At 36.4% G+C, this 26,719-nt stretch overlaps 1 protein-coding gene and 1 long non-coding RNA gene across 7 annotated transcripts in view; one reads left to right on the forward strand and one right to left on the reverse strand.

Annotated features, from left to right (window-relative positions):
- SOX5 (SRY-box transcription factor 5) overlaps positions 1-26,719 on the forward strand; it is a 976,694-nt gene that overhangs the window by 358,840 nt on the left and 591,135 nt on the right. The window lies entirely within an intron of this gene.
- Positions 852-20,142, reverse strand: LOC116866318. The gene is made up of 3 exons (XR_004382369.1): positions 20,123-20,142; positions 9,487-9,491; positions 852-1,035 (listed from the first exon to the last, which is right to left on the reverse strand). It is a non-coding gene; the product is annotated as an uncharacterized LOC116866318 (long non-coding RNA).

A 26,719-nucleotide genomic window follows, 5' to 3' on the forward strand; every position in this document is an offset into this window, starting at 1 on the left:
TCATTGTTAAATTTAAATGTACTCATTTTGGCCATCTTTTTGAAGAGTGATCCTACAATTTTCCTCAGTATAGTAGTTATTTCTCCAAGATTTTTGTTTTGCTTAAACTTTTTTCAACCTTAGTTTTGTTGTTGATAATACTGACAAATAAAATAGACAAAAGCGGAGCTCTTATTTTGCTGAAGATTTCTTTCCAGTTTACACTAACTTGCCTGGATGTCATTTGATTAGTTGTAAATGTATCTAACTGTACATTTATCTATCCTGTAATTTTTCTTCTTACCTTTAAAGGCACTGCTGAAAACCAGAATCAAATCATTTCGCTAATTCCCTGGTTTAACTAAACCTTGTGAACAAAGCCAGTGCATGTAATATGAAATTACTATTGTGAGTAAATAATAACAACCACCACCTAAAGAGTGGTGACTGTGCCAGGACCTCTTCTGAGTGCTTTATTATGTTAAGTCAAATAATACACACACACACACACACACACACACACACACACACACAGCAATGAAATAAGTACTATTGATACCCACATTTTATAGAGGAGAAAACTGAGGCACAGAAGTCAAATCACTTGCCAATACTGTATAGCTAGAAATAGCAGTTTGGCTCCAGATTCTGTGCTCAAACCATGTTGAGTCCAGAATCATTCCTTCTTATGTATTATGGAAAAACAAAATCAAAATGACAAAATAATGCAGACCTTTGGGTAAAAATTACCTGGAAATTTTTGAAAATGTGTTTTTTTGCCCCTCCCTGATAGTCCATGTATTTAGGACTTTTCCAGTATGTTACTTGAAACCCCAAATAATTCATGTTATATATTTAAAATGATTACTGAGTATCTACTGTCCAGTGAAAATACAGATGAGGAAACTCTGACTTAGACAAATTACATGCAAGAGAGTTCGGTTCTGTTCCTTCTGGTGTCTTTGCAACACTATGGCAAGTGCAAAAGAAATGTAGCTGTGGGGAGAGAGGGAGACCTATGCAGTCACTCACTGAATGCAAGAAAACACATGCATGCTGTTTTCAACATGTTTTTCAGATTGTGGCAAAGTCAGCTGTTTGTGAAATGGAAAGAAAATTAGGATTCAAAATATTTTTTCCGTTGTAGAGTAGTATGCAATTTTATTGGAATATTAAAAAAAATAGCCAAAGTATGGCCCAAAAGTCATACACAATCTAGATAGTAAATACCAATGCTAAATACTCATGTGGTTGTCTTGCATTTTGGTGCTGGATTATGGTTCTTAGTTTCTTTCTTTACATCTCATAATTGATGTAAATTATAGTTCTGGTAAATGTGACATTATTTCCATAAGAATTATTTGGAAATTTGGGTTTTTTTTTTCCTGATCATAAAGTTAGGAGTTTTCTAATGAATAATATCTGTATCGATAATCCATAATTAAGGTGTGTTGGAAAAAGTTTTATTTTTGCTGAAAGTATCCTGTGGTGAGAAGGAAGAAATCTCAATGGCATATATTTTTCTTTTTGACTCCATCAACAACAAAATCCTAATTTGGACAACTAATATGCTTAAGTATTCTCTGAAAAGCTATAATATATTCACACTGTTTAGTTGCTCCCACAAATCATTTTGCTTTACAGCTTTGATCTTGAAATATGTGGACTGATGTCTGATTTATGCTCTCGGTCCTTCTTGTAGATAGTTAAGTGTTCTTGCTTAATGTTATTAAATAAGCCCAAAACTGCAAATGAGCCTCCTTCACTCAGGACATTTGAAAAATACCTCTCCCTTTAAATTATGTACCTTGTCCTTTTGGGTAATTTTGCTGTGGTTCACTGATGCCTTTTTGTCCTTTAGGATAGTATTTGTTCACTGTCATTTTCACTCTTCATCTCCTGAAATCTCCTTATATTGATTTATAACTCTTATCTCTAAAAATTTTGAGGACAATATTCAAAGAAGATTATTTAGTAAAGATACGAGAAAACCCTGCTCAGACAAATTACATACAGGACATGTAAAATCTACTGTTCTTTATAACCCGTGAATTGTCTTCCCATTCATTCTACATAGAAGGTACCTCACAGAAAACACATCTGGCATCACAAAAAAATCAAAAGTTGAGTTTCTTTTACATTGTACATACATGGAGCTGAAAACTGAGGAGATCGTAAGCATACTCATTTGAAAACTCTAGACCAAATTCTAAGAAGGCATATATGGAAGGCTATTTTTGAATTATGATCATTCATTTTATTTTTCTTCCCCGCTGAGTTTTAATCTGTCTAAAGGAAAGATCTGATCTTATTCATCTTTGCTTCCCAGAACCTAGAACAACACTCAGTACATTAAAACAAACAAAAAAAAAACAATAACAACAATAATAATATTGAATTTTTAAAATTGTTTATAATATGCCAGGCACCAATCTAGGTTCTTCCCATGTACCATGTCATCCCATTGTCACAATTCTGAGAAGCAGGCTATATTATGAGCCTGTTACATGTGAGCAAAAGAGACAGAAATCGTTTAAATATTCTGCTCCTGAACACATAGAAGTAGGAAACCAATTTCATAAGGTTGCATACAGTCCAATAACATCGTAGGTGCTGAATAACTTAGCTTTCTTTTCTTTTTTTTTTTTTTAAGATTTTATTTATTTACTTGAGAGACAGAGATCACAAGTAGGCAGAGAGAGGCAGGCAGAGAGAGAGAGGGGCAAGCAGGCTCCCTGCTGAGCAGAGAGCCCGACGTGGGGCTCAATCCCAGGACCCCGAGATCATAACCTGAGCCAAAGGCAGAGGCTTTAACCCACTGAGCCATGCAGGTGCCCATCTTAGCTTTGTTTTCTATACGAAAAATTCATATAAGGAAAACAAGATAAAAGAAAAATTCCTTAAATTTTTTTTAACAGAAGTTTTTAACCAAAGGGCCAAATCTGGCCTACACAGTTTTTGGGGTTGTTTTTCCTTCAAATTATTTTTGAAGTAATTGCAAATTTAAATGTCAGTAACTGTTATCTAAAAATCTGTATTTCTCACTTTTCTTGAAAAGTATAACTTCTAGGACTCAGGGTCCCCGTTTCTGTATTCAGCAGTGGGCAGCAGTGGAGTACTGGCTGCTCCTCTAGACATTCACTGCTGACCCACCAGCCTGTATCGCTCACTCAAATGACCTCTCTAGGTCTTTGCATTTGGGACTCCTTCACTACATTATCCTTGTTCTTATAACTCTTCGTTTCATGATATTTTGACCAAAGAAAAATAAATGTGAGTAGAAACAGATCTGCAGGGCTTAAATTAAAAAAAAAAAGAATCAAGCTCTTGTTTTGGTGTTATGTTTAAGTAAAGTGTGGTCATACTTTCCAAATTAAAACCTGACCTGACTCATAATCTGAAGATGACACTGAATATTTAAATATTTCATGCGACTTCTGTAAGAAACTTTGTTACTATGGCTTCAAACCTCATAGACACCCACTTAAGGCTGTTGACTGATTTCTACAGATTTTCAAGGTTGTGCTCATGGTTTTATTGCCCCTGTCTGGACTGCCCTGGACTCTGGTGACAACTACACACCATTTGTAAAATTAAAGTGCTATGTTCATCTTTGAAACAAATGGCAAAGCTATTTAGGATTGGTTTTAATCTGATGTTCTGGCAAGAATCCCGTTGGGACACACAAATTAAAACATAGTCCTGGGTCAATTATAGCAGTGTATCTTTTGAATGCGAAAAGACTCAATGGCTGGTTTGACAAGAGTCTAGTGACCCTGCTGAGTGTTATTAATTTTATTGTCCCAAGAGAATAATGAAAACAGGACCTCTTGTTTAGCCCTCAGGCTAAAATCATACACCATTATCTATATGAACAATATCTGTAATATCCCCCACAGAATATACTTAAGGGGGAGGGAGGTGAGCACAATCATACCTTTAATGTAGAAACAACCACTAAATATAAAATTAATAGCATGACTGTAAATCCAAAATCTGAAATATAGGGAAAAAAAATTCCAGAGACAGAGGTCTTGAGTTCTGTTTCTAGATTATTCTGACACTCATGGCCCCTAAGATCTTCTATTTAGGCAATAACTGTAAAGTATCACAGTGAATTTGACAAAATATCATGTTCACATTTTTCTAGGGTCTTTTTCATTATTGTTTTGCATCTCTGTAAATGAGACACAATAGTGTAATTGTTAAAAGAGGTCTTTGGAATCAGATTGACTGTATTTGAAGTTGGCTTCAACATTTTTTAGCCAGTTATGGGACCTCAACTAGTTACTTAGCCTCTAGATTACTTCACTTAACTCAGCTAAAAAATGAGGTGGTAATGTAACAATGTTAGTGATGTAATGTAACAATGTTAGTGAGAAGAATAAATGGTAATAAGCTCTTAGCCCACAGAAAGACCCAATAAATTCTAGTTGTTATTGTTACTTACCTTGGTCTAAGATGCCCTTCAAACACAACTCAGGTTTGGATAAAGAAGTATTCTGTGTTTATTCCATTCAGTCACCGATTCTGAACCAAACTGATGGAAACAAAGCTTGGCTGAGCTGCTCTGAATGCACTGTTGAAGGACTGTAAATTGTCACAACCAAGAGCACAGTTTAGTTAGTCTTTCAGTTGACAAATACTTGTTAGAAATTAGCTGTTTGTCTATAGCCTGAAGCTGCAAATCCAGATATCAGGGGAAAGTCACCTTTCAAATATTAGGATGGATGAGGGGGTTGAAAACATTTTGAGAAGCCTAGGACATTTAAGTCCAAGAGATTACCTTGGACTTTCACTTCTCTGTCCTGTCCCAGCCCCAGGGCAGTAGGTATAACACCAGGGAATGGGGAGATACTTCTTACTGCAGGGATGATCCTGGATTGAGCCTGGCCCTTCTTTATTTAAAATGAAACATACTGTGGTCTATGGGCTGTACAACATAGGCTCATTTGCACTAGCCTTCCAATCACTTGGTAGGAAACTTGCTTATTGTAGCAGACTCTTTAAACCACTGCAGGCTAGGGATGGGACTGCGACCTGGCCAATGATTTAGCTTAAGACAAATCTCTGTATGTTTAAATACTATTTAAAATATACTATGACTATTTTTCTACTCATCTTTTTTTTGTTTTGTTTTTTTAAGATTTATTTATTTGAGAGAGAGAAAGGGAGAAAGAGTGTGTTTGAGTCAGGGGAGGGGCCGGGGGTGAGGGAGAGGAGAAGCAGACTCCATGCTAAGCTGGGAGCCTGACACCTGACTTGATCCTGGGATCCTGAGATCATGACCTGATCTGAAATCAAGAGTTGGAAGTTCAACTGACTGAGCCACCCAGGCGCCCCTCTTCTCATCTTTAAAGATAAGTACGTGTGGTTTCTCCAGTAAATTTGCTCACCTTTCCTTGTTTTAATTTCAGTTTTTGCCTGTCTGAGCAGTCTCATTTGGAGTGTTTTTGATGGGATCTGACAGGCCTTACTCTGGAAGAAAAACCAGCTAGCTTTATGATAGAGGGGTCAGTTTTCAGGACAGGGTGTTCAAGGTGAGAAACTGGAGAAGCCTTAGTAACAAAGTCTGTGACATCAGGGAAGTATTCTCTTGTGAAAACCATGTGTTTTTGTTTTTTTTTTCTTTTTCTTTAGGACAGTCAGCACATAATGTTAATGCTGACACCCATTTTTAATTTACTGGATATTTCTTATAGTTTCTATTATGATCTAAGGTAAATGGTCCTCCTCGTGTTTGCACCAGGGATCCTGTGTCATCTCCTAGGACCCACTAGTAATGAGCAGAGTGAACGTGAGGCATTTCTACTCTGTAGGTGCGAAAGACTGTGAACCTTTGCCTCCATGAACATATGCTGCACTTGCCACCTGGGAAACGGGCAGTTTACCCACCATGGTGGGAACAGTGTTTATGAGAGCAGAAACACTGTCAACCCAAATCACCATTGTCCTTTTTTGGTATGCCCTAGTTTTATTTTGCTTTTAGGTGGTTTTCCCTTTTTGGGGTCTCCTAGTCACTCCAATTTTACTGTAAATATTATGTGGACACCTGCTGGAAAAGGGTTCGTGTTGTATGAAAGATTGTAGAGATAGCAGGAAGGCAAAATATGAGAGGTAATGATCATATGAAGCATTTCAAGTGTAATCCTACATATAGTTAGCAAACGTTGAGGATATTTGTGTCCTTTAGTTTTAGGACAACTGTGGCCTACACTTTTGGGCATTTAGGTGGGGTCTGCCAAGAACGGCTTCTTAATTAAGAATTAGCTCTTAGTCTCTGCACCGTACTTCTAGAAAGACGACTCTCAAAAAAGACTGGAGATAATGCATCCCTTTAGCATTTCTTCTCTTTCTATTAATCTGTAATCTTAATAGGTTGCTTGGTGATTATTTTCCCCACTGAGTAGTATCTCCTCTATTAAAGCAGGAAACTTATTTTTATCTCCTTTTTGATGTGTGTGTGTGTGTGTGTGTGTGTTTTGCATTCTCCTTCCTCACTAATATCTGGAATCATAATTTGGCATGGTCCCTGTGAGTATCCTTGGGGCTCCTTCCAACTCCCCAAGTGCTAATAATATCTGTTAGAGTTGACATAGTCAGAAAACAAAGCAGCTATTTGAAATCCTTGCAGTGGTTCTCAAAAGTTAGGTGAATCTAAAATTCGTTAAGAAGTGTGTCAGAACTCAGATTTCTGTATCGCACTTCCCAAGATTCTGATTCAGTAGGCCTTGGTGGTTCCTGAGAATCTGCATTTTTGCATGCTTCCCTAGTGAAAACATTGCTTTGTGAATTAATCATTGTCACAGCTGGTAGAAATTGGGATTATGTTGCTGATACCTTCTTATTCTTAACTATGACTGAGCATTTGAATCTATAGTGAATGTTTATAAAAAATGCCTGGGTGTCATACCCAGAAATTCTGATTTATTAGGTTTACTTCGAGTCTTAAGCATCTATGCTAAAATATTAAAATACGACTCCCTCCAACAACATATACACACACAGTAAAACTCCACAGGTGATTATTTTTTTTGTGTGTGTAGCCAAGATTGATAACCACCGCCTTAGCCCTTAACCTCACTGTGTCGTTATTTGAAGGCTCCTCAATGATTACGAGGTAGAAAGCCGGAAAAGGTTGCATTCTTTGTGAATAACTAATACAGGGCAGAAAAGGCCAGATTATCAGCCGCCTCTCATTTATACATTGATTAGGCTCAAAATATGACAAGCTGGACTTAATTGTTAGGGAAAGAGTAAATGAGACCAGTAGATAGCTGGAAAACAGAGACCTCTTGGTTTATTTCTTAAGTGTCACATCAATCTGCCCAGTTAAGTGATTAAAGGAGAGGCTCTAACCTGCAAAGGGAACCAGGCCCTGATTTGTTCAGGGTCACGAGCAATGGCTCGAAACCATCTTGTTTGCAGATACTCCTTTCATGTTATTAGGCTGTCAGTTGACAGACTTTGCAAGATTTATGGCTCAAAACTCAAGTGTCCACATGTGCGTGAGAGGCTGGGCTGGTGTGGAGGGTTCGATGAGGTGAAAGACGAGGAAAGGCAGTGCAGGAGTGTTGCTGAGAATTCCAGGAACCGGCCTTCCGGATGTTACCTCACCAGCCCTCTCTTCTCTGTTTTTTTTCCCTCCCTCTCATCCGTGTAAATCTTACATTTAGTTTCTGGAATTTCTGCCATAGGAAATTAAAATAGAAAGTGGGACTTCAAAGGGAAGCACCTAATTTTTATGAAAAGATTCCTAGGGTGCTTTTAATAAAGTCCTATTGAGGGCATAATAATAAAGATTTAGGACCTCTGTCCCCAGCACTGGGTGATATTTCTTGTTCTCTTGAGAAAACTATGCTTTGATAGCATAATGAACTATATTTTATTGAACCTGTTTACGTCTTTCTAACTTACCTGAACTGACATTTCTGCTGTGTGAAATCTCGCCTTCTCTTCACAGGAGGGACAGTAGCCTCCTGCCAAGGAAAAGCCTTTCTGCTTTTCCCTCAGATACTTTTCTCTCTCCTGCCAAGAGAGAACCCGCTGCCTCTTTCCTGAACTGCCCTCCTGACTGGCTTTTCTCTCTCAGTCTGTCCATTCCAAACTGAAACTTTCTAAAAGGAAATGTTACCCTGTTATTCATCTGTTTGAAATCCTTCTGTGACTCTCTAGGGCACATTAAATCCAACCTTAGAACATACACTTAGAACAAAGACTGCACGTTTGGGGCCTAGACTTTGTTTCTACTTCCGACCTCCACGTCTGTTTACACACACACACACACACACACACACACACGCACACACGAGTTCTCCAGCCATGGTGAATGATTGTCACTCGTCAAAATGCCGTGTTCTCCTATTCTCAGGTCTACCCGCATTCTCCTCCTTTTGCTTAGCTTTCTCTTTCTCTCTACAAACCTCATAAACTTCAACCCTAACTTTAAGACTACTTAAATCCTGACCTCTCTGTAAAAATGGAAATTTTGCCCCTTGATGAGACCATGACAGGGGTCCCTTTATAGGCTTCTGTCCTAGTACCCCGTGCATACTGAACTGCTAAACACGTTATCGTAGTATTATAAGCTGTGTCCCCCAGACATGGTATTTGAAAGCAGGTTCTGGGTCTTTTTTTTTTCTCCCATTGTCTCATAAAGTGCTCAGTAAATAATAACCAAAGCTTTAAAAAATGTCTATTGACCAAGTAAGAGGGGGGAAAAAAAACACAACCAAAATCAGTACTAGGGACTGCTCAACAATACATTTTGAGGACAGAGATAAAGACAATCAAGGTTTGATTTTGTCCTGTTTCTAGGATACCCTAATTTAGCAACACAACTTGCCAAGGACCACTGTATTCTGGAGCCCCCCCACCGGACCAAGCAGAGCAGGAAATGGTGCTTCAACAGGATAGGTATTTGCAAAGCCACAAGTCTTCATTATGATGGTTCTGGGGGAGGGGCCAGTATCCCCGAAATTCTGCATGAACTCATAATGATGTTGTTGATGAAGTGGTGTAGGTGCAGTAACTTGGCAAGGGTTTCTCATCAGTGGCATCCCAATATGCTGTGTCCTCTGATTCCAGAACATCACTTTGGCTAATAGACTAACTACATGATTGAAAGCTGAAACTCCACTGTTCTTGATAATCCAGAAGAGTATTTTGTGCCGTATGTATTCCTAATATAGTTGGTAATTTATGTGTTACAAAATGGAAATATTTTGTTTAAGTGCAAACTACGTAGTACAAATCTTCATCAATTTTGACGTTTTATTGCTTTCATTCACGTGCATATGTGTGTGGGGAGATGGGTTGGCTAGTGGGCTAAGAAATAACACCGGAAAAAATAACTGTACACGACAGAGTTTCCTAAGGGCAAGTTTTAAGTCTGCATCTCCTATAGCTGTGCGTGTCTGAAGGTAAAATCAGATTTTCCTTACCTGGAAGACCGGAGTGACTCCTGCCTCTTCTCCTGTCTTCTTCCCACTTGTGAATGTATCTCACAGGCACTTACACACATGGCACCTGGCCTGTCGTGTGGTGTTTGCTGTGTTTCTCCTCCTTTGCTCTAACGTCGAGGGTCACCGGATGCCCCAGGAGTGCCTTACCTCGCCCCACAAGTTTCTGTCCTTGCTGTGATGCTGCCTGCTGTTTTGGGGGCTGCAGAGGAGGGTGGCCTTGAGTTTTTAGTGTTGCCTGTGAATTTTGTGAAACAGCTCTTGTATTTTGTGTTTGTCTTTTTTCTTTCTCTTTTTCTTTCTCTCAGATTCTGACACAAGTCCCTGAGAAAGACTGTGGGGTTAGGAAACAATCTTAAGTCACCTAACCTGCTCTACTTAAACGTGCCACTGTCCTCTGAAATGAACTCAGTGTCCTGAGACTCAGTTTGTGGGCCTCTCTTAACGTTTTCTCCTAGACTACCCTTTGTGGTTCCGGCAAACATATGCCTTCTGGGTACATTCTGCCAGCCGTCCAGACAGTTGGATGTGCATGAAATTGGGCAGCCTTGGACTGTGGGGGTGAGGGTAGCATAACATAGCTTAGGTCAGCCAGATCTATATCTTACCTCTATCTAGAGTGAGATTTAAATCAGCAAAAGCTAGAATACCCCAAAGTTCTCGAGAGTAATCATTTGCCTAAAAGTAGTGCTTTCTCACATTCTAATTAGTATCTCTCCAACTCCAGAGTCCTACACTTTTCCTGCTTTAGTCTAGTACCTTTAGTCTAGTCTAGTATCTTTAGTGCCATATAGGAGCTGTAGAACATAGTTGAATAGTAGGTGTAAAATAAATATTGAATGAACAAATGACTGTTGTGTTTCTATCCGCATCAAACACAGAACGTTTTGTGGCAGGACGCTGATGCTGTGGAAACACTGTGAAGACAGTACACAAGTGAAAAAGCTATTGTGTATAATTTCTTTTAATATCCCCTATGAAAACCTAATTGCAAGGAACTGATTTGGAGTAAGAATTTAGTATAAGAGCTTGAATTCTTAAAATCTTTCCAGTCTGCCTTACAGTTGATGAAATCTGATAATAAAGATCTTCTTAAAGAAGATCCCATTAAGTTTTCTAGAAGGTGTTGCTTTTATGTGTGTAGACTTTTAAATAATGCATTTTATAAGTCAGTAACTTATTCTTTTATTTATTTATTTTACTTATTCTTTTAAATGAGAATATCACAAAAATTGGTAAACTTTATGTATGTCAGAATAAAAATGACTTTTTTATTGGACTTTTTAATCTTGAGGGATCCTCAATTTTTATATGGCTGTTACTATTCGTTATAAGAATCACTTCACTCTTCTCTAAAATTTAGTTTCATTTTTTTTTTTAAAGAGCTGATTTTCCTACAAGGGAAATGTTACATTACATTCAAGAGCTTCACATTCTCTCTCTCTCTCTGTGTGTGTCTCTCTCTCTGGAAATTCAGATTGTAGTAATAATATTTATTTGCTGTTATTCACAACAGTGATAGCATACTATGCTCTGCACAGGATAATATATACAGACACATTTGCATTTATATACATAAATACATACACAAGAACGAGTCCCTTGTAGCTATAGGCACATGCCTACCTGCCCATCTTTCATAGATATATAAGATTTTCCTCCCACCCTGGGAGTTTGATTTACACAATGATGGGACTTCTTTTATACTTGCTAATTCTATTCTCTATTATATTCCAAAAGGCATCATATTATCTGCCTTGTCCGATTTGCTTCTGTGTCTCATTAAAGTGGCCTGCGGTGAAGCTAATTTTTCCTGCTCATTTTATTGATATTTTGGGAGAGGGAGATTTTTTTCCAAGCAGTTCCTGCTTTAGTATAGGGTTATAGTAGCTGTCAAAAGAAGGCTCTAAAAACCATCCTCTAAAATAAATAAAAAATAAAAGCAGCTTATTTTAGCATCTCTATTGAAATATAAATTACAGGTCATTGATCTTTTCCCCTACTTCCTTGCAATTATTTTTATTGAATATTTTTTTTTGAGTAAGACAATGCAGTGTATTTTAAAAAGCAAATAAATAAACCTCAACAATAAGAATAGTATCAAATGGGTTTGTTAAGAGCAATCACACACATTTAGTAGGAGAAAAACATGCTAAAACCTAACTCTGTTGTTATTTTATAGAAAATAAAGTGTGACAGTGATTAGGTTAGCACAATTCTGAATCAATCTGAAATCTCACCATAAGGTGACAGTTTTATTATAAAAGTTCAGACAACTATTCTTGTCAGGTCAACTACTTTATGTATATCTATATCAATATACATAGATATAAATATATCTATAATATGTAATAAATAAGCATAGATATATATTAAACATGTCATATATAAAATATATAGATGTAAGTATATAAAGCATGTATATACACACACTGGAATTAATATAATACATATTTTAAAGATTTATTTATTTATTTTAGAGAGAGAGAGAGCAGGGGATTGGAAGAACGTAGGGAGAGGGAGACAGCAGGCTCCCCACTGAGCTGGGAGCCCACCCTGATGTGGGGTTCAGTCTCATGACCCTGAGATCATGACCTGAGCCAAAATCAAGAATCAGACACTGAACCTACTGAGCCACCCATGTGCCCCAATATACTATGTATTTTAAATAATGCAGAATGATACCAGAAAACGGAAATGAGGTCACAGAGGAGCCAGCAACTGCCTGGTTTTGCACCTGGCTCTGCTGCTTCCCTTCATCTCTCGAGTTTCAGTTTGCCCTTCTGCAATCTAAGGATAATTAGTGTTTTCTCCATAGAATCTTTGAGGGCATAAGTGAATTTCTATTTGTAAATCACTAGAAAAACTAGAAAATAGTGCCTACCGCATAGTAAGCTCTGTATCATGTTTGTTAAATAAAGATATCAGTGGCTGGACCTGATCGGAAATAAAACTTGTTTTGTTTGGAATAAGTTCCTGTTTCTAGGAAAAGAGAGAAAATGTGTACCTTCTATAGATCCACTTAGGATTTGGCATTTTGAGACCAAAGGAATTGTTTTTCTCTGCAGCATATGCTTGGTTAGAAGTACCAACATGGTGGAGGGAATGTAATGGAAGGAGGAAGTCAACGTTGTAACGTCAGGCGCAAGTCTGGGGAGTGGGTGGGGGGTGGTTTGGGGGGGGTCCGCAGAAACCACAGCACGCTTCTCTGAGGGCTTGGTCAGCCAGACAGTGAACACTGAGTTAAACCATTTCTTCCAGCTGGCTCCACAGACCACTAGTTCTGTAAATTCTTAATAAGTGTGTTTGGAAAAGCTTCCTAAGTGAAGTAAGTTTTCCAAACTCCGGGTTAAATAAACTCAAATAATACTCTACGGCTTTCTAAAAATTTAAAATGCATTTTGATACTGTAGGAATAGCACATATAATACAACAGATCCCAAATTTATTTCTCCATGATTTCTTCTCTTTTCTTTCTTTCTTTCTTTTTTTTTAAATCATACAACTACTGTTATCTTCCAAAGCTAGAAGATAGAACATCAATATGAAATAATGTTTGTTTTTTGGTCCCTTTTGTATTACATGAAGAAAAACTAAGTAGAACAAAGTTAGCTTAGAAAAGAAAGAAGGAAAGAGGTTAATAATAGTAACTGAATGACATTTACAGCTCAAGCATAGTATTTTCCATATACATTATTTCCTTCAGTAGCATATTTTCCTCATTTCTACTCACCTACTAGTCCTCTACCTCATTTCCCATTTCCAGAAATCATAAGGATGGGCACACCTAAGAGTTCCAAGTAAATACCTCCTTATAAAAACACTTTGATTACATGAGTTAAAGGACATTAGTTGCAGTGCTCTTTGGGAGCAAAAAAAGAGAAGACATCTAATAATTACCAAAGGGGGGAATGAGTAAACATGGTTCATGCAGACAGTACACATTAGTTAAATGAATGAACTAGGTCTATGTGAAACTGTATGTACAAATTTTAAAAGCATAATTTCAAGTGAAAATAAATAGAACAAATTTAAAGGATGCCAAAAATATGATTGAAATTTTAAAACGATAGGCAAATAATAATAAGAAAGCAATGTTAGTATAGGTATGGTGACATGAGCAAAGTGAGTTAATTGCTCATCAAAATTTGGGTAATATTAGCATAAGGGTTAAGAAATTAGGAGAGCCGCAGTTGAATTAATACCCTGGCATCTGTTTCTTGCGTTGCTCTGTACTTACTAAGGATCTCATTCATGTGCAAGATTTTATTATCAACCAGTATTTAATGACACACACATTTATATTTATATTTCCACTTCACTTTCTCTTTGAATAGAGTTCTGTATTTCCATTGGCCTCCTGACGTCTTTGTTAAATATCTCACAGACAGCTCAAATGTGACACATCCTAAACAATTCATTATTACCCTTTCCTCTTCCGAAAAGAAACATAAAAAAGTTCCTCCTCCTCTTGAATTTTCCATATGTGACTCACAAATGACACTCATGCCAAAACCTGGCTATCGTTCCCAACTCATTACCCTCCCCCACATATAATATCATCAAATCCTAACAGCTCTTCCTTTTAAATTTCTGAAACCTTTAAATATTCTCCCATCTCTTTCCACAGTTTTCATTTTTTAGTCATAAAGACATGCAGAAGTGCTGGCTTGCTAGTTAGCACATTGATGGTGATTTGGTGTGAATTAACTACTGTTCCTAATCATGGACACCTAGAATAATTGGCGACTAAGATGAATGAGCCCAATTTGCAATTTATCCTTTAACAGAGTTTCATAGGGCATGTAGTTAAATAGAATTAAGATGTTTCTTCTTGGTAAATAACTTAAATGATGATTTTAGTTTCAAAAGTGAATATTATATGCCTAGGAGTGAGAAACTAGGTAATATATATATATACATATATATATATATGAATTGGAGCTTTTTTTAATTAAAAAGGAAAACATATATTATTGAAATGTTTAGATTTGACAGTAATTTAAGAAAGAAAGCTTTAAGTTTATATACTTTGAAGTATATAAGTTTGAACAATAAAGCATCATCTCCAGTTTCTACTGATGGGGATTATTTCTAGCTCATAACAGTTCGTGTGTTCTATGTCATAGAACACTGCGTTATTGTGTGCCAGGGGACTCACTGCAGAAAATAGAGTGAAAGGTATAAACTTGTAGAATATTTCCTCACTAGAGATTATTTTCTGTCACTGTACATAGAAAAGAATTAATTGCCCCATGGGCAAATATTCATGTTTATTTTTGTAATAAACCACTCAATAACCTATAACACATACTATGCAATTTAATTTCTGTTATTTTATTTCTTTTGTATTGAGCTAATTTTATCTCAGTGAATGATTTGAATTGCATCTGCCATTTTTGTCATTTTACAGATTGCAGAGCTGGGGATTCCTGCTGCTTTCTCTGCCTGGGGATATACTATCTAGCTGGCCAGTAATGGATGGATGGGTGGATGGATGGGTGGATGGATAGATAGTTATCCATACATATATTTTTTTAATCAGGAGAAATTATAGGAGAAATCATTTTGCTGAACAAGAAGTTAAAAAAAAGATAATTACTTCCACCTTTTCATTGGCTATCACTGACTTTTCAGAAGAGACTCATCATTATCAGAAAAATATTTTGAAGATCCATGGTGCATTAATACTCTATAGAGCTGTTTGCTGGCAGAATCCTTGTATTCTAGGTGCATATAACCCAAATCAAGTAATGCTGGCATCAATCCACAAGACAGAGATTATGCAATAAAGCACAGAATAAATACACAAAAAAAGGAGATTAATTTAGGAGACAGCTCAGATGCAGGAGTGTGATGAGTAGACAAAAAGAACATTGCTGAAGTTTGATCTTCCCTAATGCAGTATCGGCAAATAGCTCTGGCACCAAGATCATTGTCATATGGCTACCTCCCAGAACCTGGATCAGAAAGCCTTTGTTTATTAAGATAAATGCAGATGTGTCTGCAAAGGAGCACTTCAAAATAACAGACCTTTTTAATGCAGTGTGATTCATTTGGGAATTTTTTTTTTTTAATCATTTGCTTTATCCTTTGCTTTAGGTCATTTTTGAAAGCCCTATTGTGTCATTAACTAGATTATGCTATGATTTGAGCATATTTCTTCATATTTAAAAAGCTTTCCAGGGCTACCCTTCTCTGGTTTGCACTTAAGTGAAATTAAATGTCTGACTGTTAGGTATTGCCTTTAGACCAGCTGAAATAGCTCCTCCAGCTTACATCCTTAGGGCCTCATTAGGAAGAGGCTCACAGCATGCCTGACACTGGTTAATATTTGCAGAGCTCATTTACCTACATTGGAAACAAACCAAAAAAAAAAAAGGCCAGACAAATCCTACTGAAGTGAAGAAGGCTGAGGGCATCAGTGCCCATCATCTGGGTCACCCTTCTCTGTCGGAAGTGGATGACCTACCAGGCAATGACTCCTTATCTCTTCTAAGCTGAAGGAGACCTGTTGAAAATGTGTCTTCATGTACCTTTGTTGTTAAAGATTCCAGAGGACAGAATAGGTAACCCATAACCTTGAGAGCAAAAAGGGAATAAGGGAAGAATTCCTTTCCAAAACAAGATATGTTCTTTACATAAACCTGGTTAGCTGGAGTTTATTTTCCAAGAAGATAAAGGAAATTTTTCCCATGTTGTATCTCTGCCCTGATGGGATTGTGAGCTAATAATTTTTCCCTATTTAGAAATGCAGGGTTTAGTAACTTGCAGTTTCTCTGAGAAAACTGGTCAACACTTCTTCATTCCCATTTCTCTTTACTATTTTAAAATTCCAGTCTGTGATATTGTCTGACATATGGCATTTAGATTAATGTATCTATATGGGGGAAATCTGGTGTGAATAATTATGGGCGAAAAGTCCTCAATAATTGAACTCTGTCTTCTCATCCATCAAACTTATTTAGGAGCCATTGTAATTTTTCAATTATGAAGATGATTTTGGCTAGATAAGTGTGCTTAAATCATAGGTACTAACTTGTTTATCTAGAAGCCTCCTCAACCTTTGTATATCATTGGGTTAGCTGGAGTTGATGAAGTACCAGGTTTATTCACTAAAGAGGTCCTGGTCTACTGCACTTCTTTCAATGAAAGCATACTGGAGAAAACATCATGTTAAAAGCTCTTGAACTCCAGTAGGATTTTTATTAACTTAATTGCTGAAAAAAATTGCAGTGAAGCACCCTAGCTTCAGGATTTTTAAAAATGCTTCTTCTACTCCTTTTTTCTGTTTATTACCAATATTGTGGAAGTTGTAAAGTGTCTGCAAACACCGTACAGCAGTTTCCTCATCAATGATTTGATTTTTGATTTTTACCTAAATTTTCAAGGAAACTACATATTTTTTCAAAACCATATTTTTGTATCCTTAGTTCATTTGTAGAATTCTGATTTTCTTTGAAATTTTTCAACTTGGAATTGTTGGTAAAGAATGTGTGCACGCTGGGGGCTCTTGTTACTTAATACTGGGCTGCTCCAATTGACAATCCAAAGAGCGAAGTATGAATTTCCCTTTTCCCTGGACCCTCATAACAGCTGTATTTTAAATTTTAAATTTTTCCCCAAGTTTATGGATGACAGTTTTTAATATTATGAGCAGTAACTTTTATTTTATTTTTTTAAAAGCTTTTCATTCATTTATTTGAGACAGAGAGCACATGCAATGGGGGGGGCAGAAGGAGAGGAAGAAGCAGACTCCCTGCTGAGCAGGGAGTCCAGATGTGGGGGCTCCATCCAGGGACCCTGAGATCGTGACTGAACTGAAGGCAGAAGCTTAACTGACTGAGCCAACCAATTGTGCCAAGCAATAACTTTTTAAATTTTCAAATTCCATGAACTGTTAAGAGTAATCACGTTCCTTTGGCTCTCCGCAACATTTGATTCTGTTGGGTATAACAACTACTTGAAACTCTCATCTCCTGACATTTATAATATTAATCTCAATTGGTTTTTATTCCACTACTCTTATTTTGTCTCCTTAGCTGATGTTCGTTAATAAACATATAGGCCTTGGCACAGACCCTCTTGTATTTATGCTGTCTGCTCTACTAAACACATCCTGTGGGTAGATTCATAATTTACCTCTGTATACTTCAAACTTGACCAGTGAAACGTGATGCATGTGACATTTTTGCTTGGTATAGAACTATCTTCAAATATTTGTTGGGGGTGGATTTACAAGAGTACTGGTGAATGCTGATGGCACTTTCAGTCTTTTATTTCTATTTTATTTTCACAACAGCTGAGGGTCAGTGAGAAGTAACTTGCTTGACCACCATTACATGGTTAATAATGAAAGATTCAAGAATTCCTAGGAAATGTCCTTTGGAGGTTGTCTAGAAGTCCATCACTTTCTTTCAGGCAGGAAAAAAAACTTGGTGCTAGGGTAACATCTTCTCAGAGTAGAACGGTCTGGAATTAAGCCCACCATGTTAAAATGTGATGGCCCGTGCGAATAGAATCATCTCTGTGTTTCAGTTAACTGTGAAGTGGGGATAATGAAGCCTATTTCAACAAGGTTGTTGTGATTATTAAGTAATACATATGAAAATGCTTTGTTAATTTTAAAATTCTGTAGGTGAGGGATATGCATGTTTATGAGTGTGTGTTGTTATTATTTGTGTCTAGGAGTGTATGTATAAAGTCATCTCCTGAAAAATTATTTTTGCAACTTCCCTTTAAAACACATCATGTTTTGGGTGCCTGAGTGGCTCAGTCAGTTAAGTGACGACTTCTTGGTTTCAGCTTAGGCCATGGCCTCATGATCCTGAGTCCCAGCCCTGCAACAGGCTTCATGCTTAGCACAGGGTCTTCTTGAGATTCTCTCCTTCCTCCTCTGCTCCTCCCCTACTCATATTCTTGTTTTCTCTCTCTTTTTCTCACTCTCTCAAATAAATAAATCTTACAAAAAAAAAACCAAACACATCATGTTTTCAGTGTCTAGAATTTTTTTTTTTATATTAAACTGCTTTTCTCACTCATGTTGATGATGTTTAGTTGATTCAGTTTGGGCCATAAAAATATAGAGAAGGAAACAATTCAGTGAGTTTGAACCTAAGCTCATTACTCAGAAGTATCTTGTGTCCATCCCTTCCTCCCTTTCTCTCAATGTAATCTTGATTTTAGTTCAGGCCCCCTTCATCCTTTCACCTTGTAGTCTTTAGCTGATATTCCTTCCATCTCTCTTTTCTTGTATCGAACTTCCACATTGCCAGTGGAATGATCTTTCTAATAAAAGGAAGTCAATCATATCATTTTTCATATCAGTTATAAATGTGTAATGGTTCAACATGGCTTATGGGTTGCAATGCAAATGGCAAAACAGGTCATAAAGCTCACCTACCTTCTGTTTTCCTGATCACCTACTATTCTTCTCTTTTACCACATGCATTGTGATCAGAGTCAAAGAAATGTGATGATTTATGGCAATGTTCTTTCATATTTTTCTTACTATAGATATTATGATGATCAAAACTTCAAAACTAGTATAAAATTTAACATGTATAATTACATTCAAGTTATTTCTTGTATACTGTTTTTTTCTTCATGGAAAATTCCCCAACCTCATTTTAGACAAAATTGCCTTTAACATGTTTATCATCTCACCATCTTCATATTGGAGAAGACAGTGGCATTTTAAGATAAAGGCTAAGATGTTTCCTTTTTTTCCTCTTGATTGGGGAGCAATGGGCATGGCAATAATTCATAGATTATTGCCTCTAATTCTAGATGTAGTGGTTATTTATATTAAAACTTTTATTACTGGGCAAAAACAAAAACTTTGGTTATTGATTATCCAGGGATAGGAAGCTCTGCCTAAAAATATAGCCTACTTAAAAATATTCTATTATAAAATGAAAATATTAAACATTATTAAATTATTAAAATATTATAAACATATTTTATTTATAATGATCTGTTGTTGAAAACATTGGGGAGAATATACTTTTCTGTCCAAGTACAGTATCCAGAATAATGTTGCATCCATAAGGATTGCAGATCTTTGCAGTCTGTCAGCATTATGTTTCTGCATAATTATTCACCTTGTCAATTACTTGGATATGAGTGTTGAATGAGTAGAGTGTTAGTTCAAATATTCTGATCCCAGAATATTCCCTGGAACCTGTTCCTTAAACTAAGCCTGTAGTATGCATTTATTTTATTATCATATGCTATCTTCTAAAATTAAGGAAGGAGAATGAGAATAATATATGGTTAAGAGTTCAGTTAATGAGATGCTGGGTGATTAAGTCATTTCTATGCCTAAATGATGGATAGTTCACTGGGGGAAATTTACTGAGTTTCAAAACTAAGTGATAGGTTACCCTCGTTGTTGGCAGTAACAGGGAAAACACAAGAATCTCAAAGTCAGTAAATTCATTGAATATTTTTTCTTAGAATACACTTTGTTACAAAATAAATGTTTTCCTTAAGATTCTGATTTTTTTAAAAACAATTTTCTGTTTGGAAACAGATAATTTAATATGTAATATTTGAGGGGAAAATCTAAGGATATATAAAAGAAAGACGTACTCTTCTTCATCTTATGCCCTTGGATATAGCCTACCGTGTTGTAATAAGGTCACTAAATTTTTTTATTAATAAGTGAATGAATAGGGCACCCTGGGTGGTTCAGTTGGTTAGGTGTTGGACTGTTGATCTCAGCTCAGGTCTTGATCTCAGGGTTATGAGTTTGCACCATGCAAATAAGTAAACAAACAAACAAATAGTTGACTGGATAGATGGATGGATGAATGAACGAATGAATGAATGAAAGAAAGAGTTGTTGTGAAGTCAGAGAATCAGATATAATAAATGTCAGTAGTGGTTTACCAAATCCCTATGTATATGATGTACCCTTAAAAAGGATTTCATACCACAACACATTATATCCTTTCAAATGAATATCATTTTTCAAGATTACTTTGGTCTGTGATTGCTACTATTTTAAGTAATTTTGAAAATATTATTTTACACTTAATTTTGGAATAATTTTGAAGTTACATAATAAAACAGTCCAAACCCTTCATTATTTTATAGAAACATCTCAAAAACTTAACCAAATATATTGCCAAATATTTTCATGCAATTCAGTAGGCAAAAATGGGCTTACATGACTTTTGAGTCTAAAACCGTATTTGCCATCAGAGGAGTTTGGCTTATTGAGAGGTACTCCAAAGAATATGTTGCAGATTGTGAGTGACAATGTTAAAAACAGAGCGATGGGATTACTGAAATAAGTTTGTTGTTTCTAAGAAGACTACTTTGAAGGGCAAAATAAATTTCAAAGTGTGTTTACAAAGCAGTTTTATTAAATTGTTTTCCATACCTCAAAGCTACATTTAAAGGCATAAAGATTAATGTGATTTGACCCACAAAAGTAGTTACAAATGTGTATCAACTAATTTCTATAAAATCAATACTTTTTCTAAATATATTCATTCTGGATAAATAAATGTGAATTATTTTTTGTGGCTTCTTCGCCAACAATAATTCAGTTTGATTTATCCTAGAAAATATTTCCCTGGATAGAATAAAATTCTAAAATTTTTAAATGTACTATTTTTAAAAAATATTTTATTTATTTATTTGACAGAAAGAGATCACAAGTAGGCAGAGAGGCAGGCGGGGAGTGGGGTGGGAAGCAGGCTCTCTACTGGGCAGAGAGCCTGACGTGGGGCTTGATCCCAGGACCCTGAGATCATGACCTGAGCCGAAGGCAGATGCTTAACCCACTGAGCCACCCAGGTGCCCCTTTAAATGTACTATTAATGGTTTGTCAAATCTAAGAAGATCAAGGATTTTTGTTTCATTAAATAAATATTTTTACTCTGTTAGTTATTATGTAAAGTAATGAAATGATATGCTATATTTTCTACTGCTTCACCCCCTTTTATGAGAGGGTTAAAGTGACCTACATGCTAAGTAATTTAGTAAGATGATTTGAGAAATTTTGGTTTTCTAAATGTGTTGAATTTATCTTTTGAAAAAACTGACCTCAGCAAAACTGTCTTTAATAACTAGTTCACCTTTAACCTGAGTCTCAAATTTCTCCTTTCAAAGGAACAAAAGTGAAATAAGTAAGGTGTTCTGAATTAGCAAGCACTAAAAATGTTACATATACCTTTTTATTTTGGAACATTCAAGTTTATTATGTAGAACACACACAGATGAAACATAAAAGGATAAGAGACAAAATTTGCTTGATAGATGCTGAAGTCCTTGCATATTGCCATATTATTACTCTCTCTATTTATTGCCCTTGAGTTATATATATATTTTTAATGCAGTAAATATTGGTACCGCTTTTAATGTGACAGAGTCAAGGGGAGTAACTTAGCTAACTAATAATCTACATAATATGAAAACAGTGTTTGTAAGGTTTCTATCAGGAAAAGTCCTCTAACACGAATTCATTTGCAAATCAGTTGTTGAAACTCAAAGTATATTTTCCATAGGATTATTGTTATGAACAGGATCTGCGGTATCCCCAACCAAATCCCAACTAGATATCTAATTAAAACATTTAGTTATATTTCCCTAGACTGGTTAAATTAATCAGCCCATGAACAAGTCAGCATCTAAAGATTAAATGAAAAGATATACCTACAAAGTTATACCTGCTGATATTGAAAGTGAGGAGAAAGTTGTGACATGTTTCTGTGCATTTGTTTCATTATTATTCTAATTAAACTTATAACTTCTAGAGAGTATAGTGTTAAATGGGTTTTACCTATTTTGAACTTAGTTTAGTTTTTAAATGTGTTATAATAATTGTATGCAATTCTAAGTGTTAATTTAGTTCAATGAAGAATTTTAATGTTTTGGAGATATGTTTATTTAATCAAATATTTATATATTTAAGAAATTTAAACATGCTTAAGAATGTTAAGATGCCAGAAAAATGCTAATGAAACAAAAATGGAGAGCAAATATATTATAAAGCAGAAATGAAATTTCACTACAATGGAAAGAGAAGACACTGAAGATGAAAAATTGGAAATGAGAAGTAAAATGAACTGTCATTAGACCAATCCAAGAGAAGTACTGAAAGTTAAACAGGAGAAAAAAAAGTTGTAATCATCATGGACAAGCATAAAATGGGGTATATTTTATAACTTGGAATACACAGCGGGGCAGGGAGCTCCATCTCAGGAGGCCATGACATCAGGACCCGAGCTGAATCCAACAGTCTGGTGCTCAACCAACTGAACCACACAGGCACCCCAATTGTCCTGCTTTCTGAGGTATAGTTCCCCAGAAGTGGACCCTGAGACAAGGATTCATGTGCAAGTTATTTATTAAGGAGAAACTAGTAAGGGGATGAGGGACACACCCAGGGAAGGCTGAACGCCAAGCAGGGTTATGATTTCAGTAGAAATTCTGACCTAGTCTTGTGAGGGGCTTGGACTATAGATTACACCTTAGAGTTTTTATCATCTGAAGGCAAAGGAGTTGGACTTTACACTGCTCTGTGAGACAGTCATGAATTATTAACCTTCAGGGCAGAGGGATGAGACTCATGCTGCCAGGCATTGCCAGCCCAGTGCTCCTACAGTGCAAGATGCCTCATAGGCTGAAAGGAGTCTTCTGAAGAAACTTTGCAGATTCTAAGCAAGAGAAACAAAACCCCCAGTGGCTGGGAGTTGGGACTCAGAACCACTAGCAAAAGGGTCCGATATGAGCATCAGTGGTGTCCAAAAATGTATGCCTACCGACATTGAAGGCATAAACGTGCTGACATTGAAAGAAATTAGAATTTTAAAATAGAAGCACCTATCTTTGTTGTACTTTTCCCTCTCTGCATTGACTCACCTGCTGTGGCTGCTCTTTCCAGCTTGTTCAAGTGCCCACCTGGTTCCCTGGAACTGCCATCTGGGTACCCATGGCCAGGCCCACTCTTCTCTCTCAAGTGACTCCAGGCTGAAACACCACTTTTCTTTCCACATCCATGTAAAAGTCTCATTTTCTTAGCACAGCTCAACTAAGTATTGAGAAGAGACAGATTCAAGTTCATTCACATGACTTTAGTTTTTGTTTTTAACAGTTATTTGTTAACCTAAGTGAGTATCTTATTCATAGTATTTGAGACAGTTTACACGAAGAGAATTTGACATGGTACAAGGGAAGACATTTTTCAGCTTGGAAGTTACCATGTGAGCAAAAAATGGCTCTAGATTGCTTGTCTTACTTCCTGCATCTCTGAACCCAAAAGTGTTCTCATGGCTGCAACTTCTTTTGTTTGTTTCTGAAACAATTGCATGTCATGATAGTAACACGAGGGAAGCAATGTCCAAAAAATAGAGAGTCTGATACTAAAGAAGTTTGGAAGTTCTTTTAAAATACTCAAAATATTTTAACAGATAAATGAATGAAAAAGTCTATTGAAAACAGTTTTCATCTAAATTAGAAATTATAAATATATTTTTTCTATTCCCCTCAGCACCAGTTGGGTATGGCTGACCAAATATTCTCCTATATAATGAGGGTTGACATATATGTCATTTATTTTTAAGAAACCTCTGGAAATAATATGTATTAGAAGTGCTCATTATATTCCTTGTTCAGCTATTTACAGAGGACATTTAATGTGAGGAGACCCTTTTGAGCAGTGCTTAGAGGACAATAGTATCTGTTCTTAAGGAGGATACACTTATGCATATTCAATGTCAAGTTCTTGGCATAGACTAGAGGGTCAAATAAAAATAAGAAAATATTATCAAAGTTTTAATGCAATAACATGAATTTGTTCCAGTTATACAGCATGATTAACTTCTATGACTAACCTCTGATAAGTTTTAAAATTTTTCCTATTTTCAAAATAACATTTAACTAACTTTCTATATAAATGGCATATTATTATTATTTATTGGTAATAATATAATGTACTAATTATAATTGTTATACTATGTATTATTATATTATGAAAAATCAATGCAGAAAAAAAAACTAAAATGCAATTTTCTAGCACCATAATATAACCACTGCAAATATGGGTTTTCTTTCCATCCAAATATTTTATCCTTTATATATGTATCTTTGTACACTGCTGTTTTTTACTTTAACATTAAAGCATAAGCATTTTTCTGTTGTTATAAACTCTTCATAAATCTTTTTTAATGCCACTGCATTAAAAGTCATCATTACTGCATGAGTTTTTAGGCTAACAGTTATTGGATTGTTGGACACCTAACTTGTTTACTGCTTTTTTCTCTTCTTTCTTCTCAGAGGAGTATCACCAAGGCTTTTAGTAATCTTTTTTTTTTTTTTAAGATTTTGTTTATTTATTTGTCAGAAAGAGAGAGAGAGAAAGCACACAAGCAGGCAGAGAGGCAGGCAGAGGCAGAGAGAGAGGCAGGCTCCCCGCTGAGCAAGGAGCCCGATACGGGACTCGATCCCAGGACCCTGGGATCATGACCTGAGCCGAAGGCAGCGGCTTAAGGCTTTTAGTAATCTAACCTCTACATGTCTCTGTCCTCTTCTATGCAGAGAGGCATTAACATTTCCAAGTCCTTTGTGGTTGAGTGAATCTCTCTGGGTCTCATATGTCCTTTTTTGGTCAACTGAAGCCACCTGTTTGAGATAAAAATTTGTCAGGAATACACCCAAACAGGGCTGAGTAGGCCTGGTGCTTCTGGCTATCATCTAAATTCACACAACCTAGATCTCAGTGCCTCTAAAGCCTCACATTTGATAGAGGTTTCTACAGGCCCATACCATGTAGAAGCAAAAAGACACCTGTATATTTTGAGATCAGATGGAACCTTAAGGGTTGCTCCTGGGTGAGTGTGAATTACTCCCGTTCTCCTAGTTTCCCAGGGAAATTTCCTAGAGAAAGACAGCTATTCTGAGCTACTCACTTAAAGGAAAGCTTATTAAATTGCAAGTGGGGTATTCTAGGTGTGCGCTGAGGGTTAGTCTTGTAGGTTCGTTCTAGTGACTGAGGGTCTCAGGGATGAGGGAGACAAAATTACTTTGGAGATAAACACATATTTAGGGGTGTGCATGTGTGTGTGTTTACACAAGAACATTTTATCTGTTAAAGACCTGACTAGTGCTTTGAAAGTTATAAAACCAGGATACTTGTACTTTTCATAGACCAGGATAGACCCTTTGGTGAGAATTTAGGATGGCAATTAAATCTTATATTGATTTCCACACTGGAACTTTTGTTTCTTTAATGTCTTAGAATCACTTTTGTTTTATTGTAAAGTTCATTCTTGCCCTTATAGCAATGAGGTATGCAGGAACAAAGGTAATGTCACAAGGATCCAGGGAGGAATATGTTGTTAATATATATGTTGTTATAGATATTATATGTTATCTATAATACATAATATGTATGTTGTTACTATATACATGAACAGGAGCATACATAGGAGAGGTCATGGCCAGGATAAGTGTACTTTTATTCCAATAGTCCAAGCTTTTCTAGAAAACTACTTTAGAAAGCATATATTACTTTGAAACGGCAGTAGGCAAAGTAAGACCAAATTGTGATGTAATCATCAAGAAAACCATATTTGTAATAAGGTTAATTAAATTTGCTGCAATCTTGAGACAAGCATCCTGTAAGTGTGCCAGTAAATCTGGTCTTGCTTTATCAAACTGAAGGGCACCCCCTCCTTCTCCCAGAATGAGTAGCTCATTGCCAGGGGACACACACAGGCTGGCAACAATAACTAATATGTTATGAGAGGTTAGACAAGTTTAAATAGAATTCGTCTCTGAACTGAAGGGCAAATTGTAAGAAATTTCTTTGTCTGCTTGTGATCCTATTAAATTGAAAGCACAATGGGAGGTTTGGGAGAAGCAACAAAGGTTGAAATGATGGCCTGCTGTTTGGAGCAAGCCTCCTGACTCCACCGATGGTCCGGACATCTGCTAACAACAGCCACTCCTTGTCGGGTTCTGCCCCACACAGGGCGCAGGAACATTTTGCACCGTTGAACTCATCAGAGTCTTCGAGCTCTACGGTGTGCTCCACATCAAGAATGTTTCTGTAATAAAACAGAACTAATTTAATTAAACATTTCAAAGGGAAACATTATTTTAACACTAATTAGGTATGATTATGGGTTTTTTTCCCCCTTCTGTGTTAGGTCTGAACTGCACCAAGCCCCTTCATTTTGCTTTCTTTACTCAATTTTGTAATGAAGTCTTACCACAGAATGTAATGCTATCCTAGTGTATGTTATTCATTCCAGTATATTGATATA

This window comes from Lontra canadensis, unplaced genomic scaffold, assembly GCF_010015895.1.
Source record: "Lontra canadensis isolate GAN:19392208 unplaced genomic scaffold, GSC_riverotter_1.0 scaffold9, whole genome shotgun sequence".
In the NCBI taxonomy this organism is placed as follows: Eukaryota; Metazoa; Chordata; class Mammalia; order Carnivora; family Mustelidae; genus Lontra; species Lontra canadensis.